Raw genomic sequence first — 9,306 nt, 5'->3', positions numbered from 1 at the left:
CAGGGGGGAGGAAGGAAGGGAGCCGGCCTGGAGCTCGAAAGTCTGGATCCTAGAGCGCAGGGCTAGGACCACCCCCCTTTATGAAACAAGCCGCGTAGCCGCTGCTTGGGGCCTCTTCGGGCTAATTCAACAAGTGCAGAGCGGGGTCCTGGGTCAGGGTCTGCAGGTGTATGGAGAAGAATTCTTCATCGAAGTTGACTTCGATGCAGCCTCTGGAAGGGCTCTGAGGATATTGTGGAGACAGACACACATTCAACTGCCTCAACTCTTGGCAGCCCAAACCAGAATTTCGTGAGCTGGAGCTGGACATGGATTGACTTGTGAAAGGGAGACAGAGACTTTCTGGATCTGCTACCCATCAAATTCCATCGCCTCTTGTCTGTTTAGTGGCAGAGCTTTAGTTTGTTCCTGTCATACCCGCTGTTTTTCCCATCTTAAAAGCATGGAAACCCTCTCCTGACCCGACACCCTTTCCCTAATCTCCTTTACAGCAAAACTTCTGTAAGACTTGGCTATACTCACTGTCTCCAACTCCCATCTCTTCCCGTTCTTTATTGAATTCACTTCAGTCAGGTTTTTGCCTCCCCACAATCCGTTGAAATAACTTTTATTGGGATGCTAAGAGCAATGACCAATTTTCAATCTTTATTTGGACCATCAGCATCTTACTTGACACAGTTGATCACTTTCCTCCTTTTAAAAAAACACTTTCTTCACTTGGCTTCCAGGACACCAGTGCCCTTCTGACTCTCCTCCTACCTCACTGGCATCGCCTTCTCACTGTTCTCTACTGTTTTTTCATTGACCTCTTGTTGCTGGAATGTCCAAGGCTCAGCTCTCTCCCTTTTTGTGCCTGTAATCATTCACCAGATGATCTCATCCAGTCTTATGATTTTAAATGCCTTCTATACACTGGCTTCTCTCAAATTTTCTCTTTAACCCACACATCTTTGAATACCAGGATCATTATCTCTATTTGGTTGTATAATAGGCATATTAAACTTAACATGTCCCCCAACTCCTGATGTATCAACCTCAACTTCCTGCAAACTTCCCCAAAGCTGTAAATGGCAACCTCATTCCTCCACTTCCTCAAGCCAAAAATGGGGGGGGGGACACACATTTTTTATCTCTATCCTTCTTTCTTACTCCAAAGCTAATTCCTCGGCAAATCTATTGGTTCTACCATTTATTTATTTATTTATTTATTTATTTATTTATTTATTTATTTATTTATTTATTTAGAGGGAAAGGGCAGGGAGGAGCAGAGGGAAAGGGAGAGAGAGAATCTTAAGCAGGCTCCACACCCAGCCTGGAGCCCGACACAGGGATCGATCTCACAACTGTGAGATCATGACCTGAGCCAAAAATCAAGAGTTGACCCTTAACTGACTGTGTTGGCTATACCTTTAAAACAAAACCAGAATCTGGTCACTTCTTACTATCTCCCCTGCTACTATGTAAATCCCAGCCACTATGTTTCTCACTTAGATAAACTCGAGGACCTTTTAACTGGTATCTCTGTCCCACTCTTGCCTTCCTATAGTATAGTCTTAATTCATCCTGAAAGTAATATCTTGAAAAACATAAGAGAATGGGCATGTAAAATGGTGCAGCTGCTGTGGAAAACAATATGGTGATTCCTCCAAAAACTGAATGTAGAATTACCATATGATCCAGCAATTCCACTCCTTGGTATATGCCCAAAAGAATTGAAAGCGGGATTTTTAAAAAAGATTTTATTTATTTATTTGAGAGAGAGAGAATGAGTGAGAGAGAGAGAGAGAGAGAGGAGCATGGGAAGGGGCAGAAGCAAACTCCCCACTGAGCAGGGAACCTGACATGGGGCTCGATCCCGGACTTGGGATCGTGACCTGAGCTGAAGGCAGATGCTTAACCAACTGAGCCACCCAGGTGCCCCGAAAGCAGGAATTCTAACATATTTCTACACCCATGTTTATCGCTGCATTTTCTCAATAGCCAAGAGGTCTGAGAAACCCAAGTGTCCGTTGACGGATGAATGGATAAACAAAATGTGGTATATACATACAGTGGAATATTTTTAAGCCTTAAAAAGTAAGGAAATTCTGACACAAGCTATGATGTGGATGAATCTTGAAGACATTATGTCAAGTGAAATAAGCCAGTCACAAAAGGATAAATATTATATGATTCCATTTATATGACATACCTGGAGTAGTCAAAATTCACAGAGACAAAAAGTAGAGTGGTGGATACAAGGGGCTAGAGGGAGGAGGAAATGGGGAATTATTGTTTAATAACGCGTTTGGAGTTTCAGTTTGGCATGATGAAAAAATTCTGGAGATAGTTGATGGTTTTGGCTATACAACAATGTGAATGCACTTACTGCTATTGAACTGTATAGTTGAAAATAGTGAAATTGTAAGTTTCATGTTCTATTTTATCACATTAAAAATTTTATAAATCAGATCACAATCCTCCTCTACTCCCAATTCTCCAATGTCTACTTATTTCACTCAGGGAAAAGCTGCTGAGTCCTCACAATCTCCTTTAAGGTTCTATGTAGTTGGACTGACCTCAAACTACTAGTCCCTTTAGTCACTCTGTTCCAGCTGTATTGGCCATTTTGATGTTCCTTGAAAGTTGCCAGCACTCGCCTCTGACTCAGGGACTTTGAACTTGTTCCCTCTGCTTAGAATGCTCTTACCCCAGATATCAATATGCTTCAAACCTTTTCCTCCTTCAAATCTCGACTCGAATATTGTATTTTACCCACTCTGAACACATTATTTTTTTATTTTTTATTTTTTTAATATTTTATTTATTCATGAGAGAGAGAGGCAGAGGGAGAAGCAGGCTCCCAAGGAGCAGGGAGCCCGATGCGGGACTCGATCCCAGGACCCTGGGATCATGACCTGAGCCGAAGGCAGATGCTTAACCATCTGAGCCACCCAGGCACCCCTGAACACATTATTTAAAATTGCAAGTTGCGGGGCACCTGGGTGGCTCGGTTAAGCGACTGCCTTCAGCTCAGGTCATGATCCTGGAGTCCTGGGATCGAGTCCCACATCGGGCTCCCTGCTCAGCGGGGAGTCTGCTTCTCCCTCTGACCCTCCTCCCTCTCATGCTCTCTGTCTCTCATTCTCTCTCTCGCAAATAAATAAAATCTTAAAAATAAATAAATAAATAAATAAATAAATAAATAAATAAAATTGCAAGTTGCATCCCTGTATTCCCGTTCCTCTCTCCTTAATTTTTTCTCCACACCACTTACCATCATTTGATGTACTATACATTTTTACTTTAAAAAAACAGAAAAAAACTGTCTGCCTCTCTCTGACTAGAATGTGACCTCCACGAAGACAGGGATTTTTTTTTTTTTAAGATATTCTTATCACTAGAGATAGGGATTTTATTTTATTTAGTATTTTTTAAGTAAGCTCTACATCCAACGTGGGACTTGAACTCACAACCCCAAGATCAAGAGTCCCATGCTCCACTGACTGAGCCAGCCAGGTGCTGCTGAAGGCAGGGATTTTTGTTTGTCTTGTTTACTTGTCTACCCCTAGCACCTGGAACAGTGCCTGGGGCATAACAGACACTCAATATTTGTTGAGCAAATGAAAGAATAAATGTAAGAAGGGTAAGGACAAAGACAGGACTAATTTGGAGCAAGCTGGGGTGGCCAACATGAGAAGGGAAAAGAGGAGGGTAGAGGTGAAGTTGTAAAGGTCATTAGCATCTAGATTCCTGAGATCCTTGGATGCAGAGCTAAAAATTCAAACCTAATCCATAGACAGAGGAGAGTCACCAAAGGTTTACAACTGTGGAACTGGCTTGTGCTGTGAAGGTGTTGTGACCAAGTGACCAGGCTCTACTGTTACTCGGTCTAATGGTGTTATTTATTAAAAAACAGGTGAGCATTTTACACAGTGTACCTTGTGTGATCTTCCCAGTAACCCTACGAGGTAGAAACTATTTTTAATCTCCATTTTGAGGAAGCTGAGATTGAGAGAGATGGAGTGACTTTCCCAAGGCTGATTTGAACCCCAGGCTGTCTAATCAAGTTTCAGGACATCTCATATGTCTTAACTTCGTCCAGCCTCCTATCCTGCTTTCCACCCAGACGATAAGCTGCAGACAGGCAAGGACTGCAAACTATCCTTTGTTTTGTTTGCATTATCCCAGTCCCTGACCCCAGGCCTAGCGCAGTGCTTGCCCATGAGGTCCTCAGTGTGTGTGGACTGAGTGGGACCCTTTGCTTGGATCTCTGGTCCTCCTCATCTGCTCGTCCCCTCACCTTGTCCTTTGGCTCTCTTCACCGCCAGCCAGTAGATCTGGGTTCAAATCCCGGCTTAGTTGCTTCTCAGCCATGTGGACTTGGGCAAGTTAACGTCTCCTGGCTTTACTGTCTTCATCATTAAAATAGGAATACTACTCCTGGTTGTTGCAGGGATTAAGTAAAGTAAGTAAAACAACACATCATATGACAAAGTCCTTAACGTGGTAATTATTACTGTCTTATCCCCTTACCCCTGTCCTCAGAGTCTAACACAGTGCTAGTCACTGGTAGAGGGTTTATAATCATCTGTTTAATTAAACAATATTTTGCAAAAACACTGGATTATGATTAGCAGAGGTATGTTTTAATCCTGGGTTATGGGTATTGGTCACTTTGTCTCTCTGGAACTGTTTTTTCACCATCCTTGGGATCTCTACATTTTCTCCTAGCTCTTAGATGAAGTATAAATGTATAAATTTGGCCCATCCCTGGCCCTCAGACCCTCCTTTAATTGACATCTCCCCTCCTGCCCCGCTGGACCCCTCTTGGCAGATGATTCTTGCCCCAGAATCTTCCTGGTTTGGGCTCCCAGGGAGGCCTGACATCCCGGTGCCACCAGGTGGTGCTATGGCCTTGTTCAGGTGAAGCCGGTTCCCAGTCTCCAGGCTGAGCCGGTGGGAGCAGTCCTACGATGCCCTCCGGCTCCCCTAGAGAAGCTTGGCTTCCTCTGTGGAAGGCAGCTAGCCCTGGGATGATCCTGGGAGGTGAAGTCTCCAAATCCCACCCTGGTTCTGCTGTGGAGATTCCTGCACAGTGCTGGCAGCAGGACCCGCTGTATTTGTGGGACTCTGTGCGAACAAAATAAGAATGCCTAAGTGGCTGGTAGAGGCAGCATAGGACGTGCCTAAAAGCCTGCAGAATGGTTCTAGTTCAGCCTTCTAGAGCTGACTTAAAATTTTAGGAATTTTATGAGCTGATTGTTGAACACAGCCATTATAAAAATTTAAATTATATAAAAATTATATGAAATAAATTATATAAAAACAAATGTAATAAATACCCCAAACTCATCACTATGTAATTATTTTTACACACTTCATGATCATCTATGCCTTTGAAGTGGCTTACGTTTATTGTGCCTATTTGCTTCACATCTCTTGCCTGCTCTGCGTTCAGTGATGTCACGCTGGTAGTTTAAAATCGAGGAAGGCTGGAGTGTTGACATCATCAAAATCTACAAACACCACAAATCGTGTCCTGCCCCCACCCCGCCCCAAAGGCCAGTTAAACTTTTACCAGTACACCCCAGGTCCTGGTTGTACTCCTAATGTGTACAGCAAAGCTCTCTTCCCTCCGGCCACCCATACATTTGTGTATCACTTTAAAATTTGTAAAAGGGAACATTTTTGTGTGTGCTGGGCACTGTTGTCTCATGTAACTCTTACAACCACCCAGGAGGTAGAGTATTGTGGTACAGAGAACAAGAACAAAGCATGTTGCCACAGCAGAGTTGATGACTTTGGCTCCTGGGATGGCTGTCACCAAGACTCCCAGAAGGTGGCGCTGTGGTATGACTCAGGGAAGCAAGCCACATTCCCTTTCTGTGCTTTTGTCTCATATTGAGAAAATGTTAAATAATAATAATAATAATAATGATGATGATGAAGATGATGATGCCTTTCCAGCAGCCTCCAGCATTGTTCTTGGGACTCCACCAGAAGCCTGCTCCCTAGCTATACCTAAGACTAGGTAGAGGAAAGATCTAGCTCCCTGTGCACCGGTAGGAAACAGCTGTAGATGAAAGCTGGCATTTCCTTCCTACTAAAACATCAGACAATGAGGGTCTCCCCCAAAAGGGAGACTGGGGTTGGGTCCTTTAGGAATTCAGGAAATGCCAGCACAAAATATGATGCTTTGGTATACTGATTATTTTGAGCCTTGCACCTGAAAAAACAGCAAATTGGGGGAGAGGCTTTCTCTGAATTCGCTCTATCTATCTGCTCAATGACAGATCCTTCAAAAGGAACTCAGTTGTCTTAAATCCCCTCCCCTGGAGCTTCATCAACCAGGGAAGATTGACTTTTATCACAGGAGAGACTAGAAGTCGACACCACGCCCAGACACACTTTGCCACAAACCGTCACATCCCCCCTGTCTTCTTCTAAGGGCCCTTAATTTACTCTCTCCCCTAGTGGCCTACATCTCCCCACCCCTTCCCCTATTAAAATGCTATATAAGCTCTCAAATCCCATTGCTTTTTGGGGGTATTTCCTTTTTTCCTCCCTCCGAACCCGACTTGCATGTAATATTAAAAGTGAATAAATTTGGGGCGCCTGGGTGGCTCAGTTGGTTAAGCGACTGCCTTCGGCTCAGGTCATGATCCTGGAGTCCCTGGATCGAGTCCCTGGATTGAGTCCCGCATCGGGCTCCCTGCTCGGCAGGGAGTCTGCTTCTCCCTCTGACCCTCCCCCCTTTCATGCTCTCTCTCATTCTCTCTCTCAAATAAATAAATAAAATCTTAAAAAAAAAAGTGAATAAATTTGTATTCATTTTCTCCTATTAATCTGCCTGTTTCAGTGCATTTCAAAGACCCAGCTATGGAACCTAGGAGGGTTGAGGGAAAGTTTTTCCTCCCCTGTAATGTGGGAGGCCCAAACATTAACAGTCCTATGTACCCCACTTGCTGCCAAACACATACACTCTATGTCCCAAACTTACATTTGCTTCCTAAGTAGCAGAAAGCAGCTATGACTGCTATAATTAAAAACACCCTTACTCCCCAAGGAAGGAACCGCAATGCCTTGATGTTCCTCCTCTAGATTTCTCAAAATCCTTTCCCAAAAATCTGCAATCTGTGACTAACTGGTAAGGTTGATCTCTGTACACAAGGGCCTAGAGACCATGGTAGGGGAAAGGGAGAGGAAGGAGAAGTATCTAACACATGTACATGTACATGTACACATCAAGGATGGAAGTTCAAGTAGAGGTTATAATCCTCACCTCCATAACCCATTTTAAGGCTGATCTTCTGGGGTGCCTGGGTAGCACACTCTGTTAAATGTTTGGCTGGGATTGTGATCTCAGGGTCATGAGATGGGGCCCGGCTTTGGGCTCTGCACTCGGCGCGGAGTCTGCTTGAGGTTCTCTCTCCTTCTCCCTCTGCCCCTCCCTCTTCTCTCTCTCTGTAAAATAATAAATCTTTTTTTTTTTTAAAGGCTGATCTTGTACTTATGACTTTCCTTCTTCACTCTACCTCTTCCAGGTTTCTTCTGCCTGGACAGCTAAGTTCTTAGCCCACAGAAGAGACCCAAGCTTTCATTCCTGAGAGATCTGTGCCCTGGGGGATCCTCTTGTATAGAACTGCGGCAGTCTTGCAGTGACTGTGATCACAGATTTGGACGAGGAATAGGATCATTAGAGCATACAGTTAAGTTTTGTTGTTTTTTTTTTTTAAGAATTTATTTATTTGGGCGCCTGGGTGGCTCAGTTGGTTAAGCGACTGCCTTCGGCTCGGGTCATGATCCTGGAGTCCCGGGATCAAGTCCCGTGTCGGGCTCCTTGCTCAGCAGGGGGTCTGCTTCTCCCTCTGACCCTCCCCCCTCTCGTGTGCTTGCTCTCTCTCATTCTCTCTCTCTCAAATAAATAAATAAAATCTTTTAAAAAAAAGAATTTATTTATTTGAGAGAGTGAGTGAGAGAGCACACAAACAGGGGCAGAGGGAGAAGCAGACTCCCCTGCTGAGCAGGGAGTCCGACATGGGGCTCAATCCCAGGGCCCCGGGATCATGACCCGAGCTGAGGGCAGGTGCTTAATGACTGAGCCAGCCAGGCACCCCCAGTTAAGTCTTTCACTGAGCCTCCTTGCCCTGACTGTATGGTAACAACTTATTTCCCCTTGGTAGCCAGAGATTTTGACCCCCGAAAATACTTTGATTTCTCCTTTGGTTGTCTGTTCAGTGGCGTGAGGTGTTCAAAATGGCTAAGTGGTAGTTTCAGCTTCCAGTTCGGTGGGAAAACTGTCACCTGGTGAAGGCATTCCTCCCTTGGACACTACAAGCTTTTAACACACCTCTCTTCTCTATAGTCTCACGAGGCCAAGAAGCGGGTAGTATTTGAGTGTGTCAAGAAATTTCATTGTAGGGCGCTTGGGTGGCTCAGTTGGTTAAGCGACTGCCTTCGGCTCAGGTCATGATCCTGGAGTCCCGGGATCGAGTCCCGCATCGGGCTCCCTGCTCGGCGGCGAGTCTGCTTCTCCCTCTGACCCTCCCCCCTCTCATGCTCTCTCTCTCTCTCTCATTCTCGCTCTCTCTCTCAAATAAATAAAAATCTTTTTAAAAAATAGATAAGGGCGCCTGGGTGGCTCAGTCGTTAAGCGTCTGCCTTCGGCTCAGGTCATGATCCCAAGGTCCTGGGATCGAGCCCCGCATCGGGCTCCCTGCTCCGCGGGAAGCCAGCTTCTCCCTCTCTCACTCCCCCTGCTTGTGCTCCCTCTCTCGCTGTGTCTCTCTCTGGCAAATAAATAAAATCTTAAAAAAAAAAAAAAAAAAGTATCACTGTGAGAGGAGCCACTCCTACATCCAGCCCCTTGGCTCTTGAGCTGCTATCCGGCTGAAGGAGAAACAGTGCGTGCCCTGGTTCAGAGCATTCCTGTACCCCGTGGATGGCCCTCTGGTTCACAGAGTGTGCCCTAAGAGCTGGCACCTTACTTGGGCCTTCTTGACATTCTAGAATGCTGACTAATGGAGCACATGGTAAGCCCAGGGAATCCTGCAGGTGTCAGCTCAGTATCTCACGTCTTTTCTTGTGAAGTGACTTCCATTCAGAAACAACATCTTGTGAGGTAATGAGACTGTGTATGAAGTGCACAGATGGAGCTTCTGGCAGAGGCATGCAAGGCAGGAAAAGCAAATTCAAATCCAGAGTAAGCACCTCTTCTAGTGAGACAAATTCCCCATAAGGGACAGGGTCCTATGTCATCCATCCGCCACAAGGTAGTTGGCTCGATTCCTCAAGGTATGACACCAAATCAAGGGTCCAGCGCTG

The sequence above is a fragment of the Mirounga angustirostris genome, unplaced genomic scaffold (assembly GCF_029215605.1).
Source record: "Mirounga angustirostris isolate CCGP_5_RB_7025 unplaced genomic scaffold, mMirAng1.0.hap1 SCAF_4, whole genome shotgun sequence".
NCBI classification, from domain to species: Eukaryota; Metazoa; Chordata; class Mammalia; order Carnivora; family Phocidae; genus Mirounga; species Mirounga angustirostris.
This window is presented reverse-complemented; position numbering follows the sequence as displayed.